Source organism: Rutidosis leptorrhynchoides, chromosome 9, assembly GCF_046630445.1.
Source record: "Rutidosis leptorrhynchoides isolate AG116_Rl617_1_P2 chromosome 9, CSIRO_AGI_Rlap_v1, whole genome shotgun sequence".
Classification (NCBI taxonomy): Eukaryota; Viridiplantae; Streptophyta; class Magnoliopsida; order Asterales; family Asteraceae; genus Rutidosis; species Rutidosis leptorrhynchoides.
The window spans coordinates 302,254,714-302,256,653 of record NC_092341.1 but is presented as its reverse complement, the minus strand read 5'-3'; positions in this window follow the sequence as shown (position 1 = coordinate 302,256,653).

The window sequence follows — 1,940 nt, the reverse complement described above, 5'->3', positions numbered from 1 at the left end:
CTTGGTATCTACATGGCGTATGACGTCGATGCTCGTGGGACAAATTGTGAAGTTGAGGTTTGCGATGCGGTTGTTGTTGGTGGTGGTAATGGTACTGTTGATGTTGTTGATGGTGGTACTGGTTATGCTGCTGGTGCTGCTGCTGGTGTTTGTAACCTTTGCACCATATTCTCCAAAGCCACTACCCGAGCGCGAAGCTCGTTGACTTCTTCTATTACACCGGGGTGATTGTCAGTTCGGACGAGCGGATAAATAAGATCTAGAATTTGGTGTAGTATATAATCATGACGAGATACTCTGGAAATGAGAGAGAAAATGGTGTTTCGGACAGGTTCGCCGGTAAGTGCTTCAGGTTCATTGCCAAGAGGGCAATGTGGTGGATGAAAGGGATCACCTTCTTCTTGTCTCCAATGGTTAAGTAGATTACGAACCCATCCCCAATTCATCTAGAATAGATGATGGCTAATTGGTTGATCGATTCCGGTCACGCTGCTTTCGGAGCTCATGTGGAAATCCATATCGGCATAGCTGTCGGAATCCGAGGAACTCGAACTGGTTGAGGGATCCATCTTGTATGATCAGGGAAAGAATTTTTGGTATGAAATAGATTGTAGAATTTAGATTTGGTATTATTCAATACATAATTTACATATGTAAATATAATACCAAATTCCCATAAATTACGGAGGAATCTTTGAAAGATGTCAGTCAAAGTTCACAGTAACAGATATGCTAAGATAAGAATTCGTCTATACACTATTATGCAATAAATGTAGGAAAACACGTCTAGACTTAAGAATGATAAGCAGGTAATTTCCTAAGGATGGTAAGTAGATGATTTCCGACTAAAAATGATAAGCAAAACTTTTGACATACAGACACGGTCGAAGTCCAGACTCACTAATGCATCTTAACAACTATCAGTTAGACACACTAATGCAAGACCTGGTTCGCTAAGACCACCGCTCTGATACCAACTGAAAGGACCCGTTCATATACATTATAAATGATTCACAATAGTTGATTACATCGCGAAGTATTTGACCTCTATATGATACATTTTACAAACATTGCATTCGTTTTTAAAAGACAAACTTTCTTTACAACGAAAGTTGACGGCATGCACACCATTTCATAATACATCCAACTATAATTGGCTTAATAATAATCTTGATGAACTCAATGACTCGAATGCAACGTCTTTCAAAATATGCCATGAATGACTCCAAGTAATATCCTTAAAATGAGCTAATGCACAGCGGAAGATTTCTTTAATACCTGAGAATAAACATGCTTTAAAGTGTCAACCAAAAGGTTGGTGAGTTCATTAGTTTATCATAATCCATCATTTCCGTAATAGTAATAGACCACAAGATTTCAGTTTCTATAAATATCCGTACACTCGGAAGTGTATAAAAGTATTCTATAAGTTATAGGCACCCCGTAACAAGCTTTAACGTTCATGTTTTACCCTCTGAAGTACACTAGATCAGGTGTGTTTAAAATAACCTCAAAGTACTAAAGCATCCCATAGTCAGGATGGGGTTTGTCAGGCCCAATAGATCTATCTTTAGGATTCGCGCCTACCGTACATAGACAAGTAGTTTAATGTTACCAAGCTAAGGGTATATTTCTGGTTTAAACCCACATAGAATTAGTTTTAGTACTTGTGCCTATTTCGTAAAATATTTATAAATCAGCGCATGTATTCTCAGCCCAAAAATATATATAAAAAGGGAGCAAATGAAACTCACAATACTGTATTTCGTAGCAATTATGTATATGACGGCACTGAACAAGTGCAGGGTTTGTCTCGGATTCACGAACGTATCAATATTGTGATTCAATATTGCAGGAAAGTACGTAGACGCAACGAAAATGATAAATGTTAGGTTGACCTCACGAGCAATACCCTCGATCAATACCCATAACCTTCATAG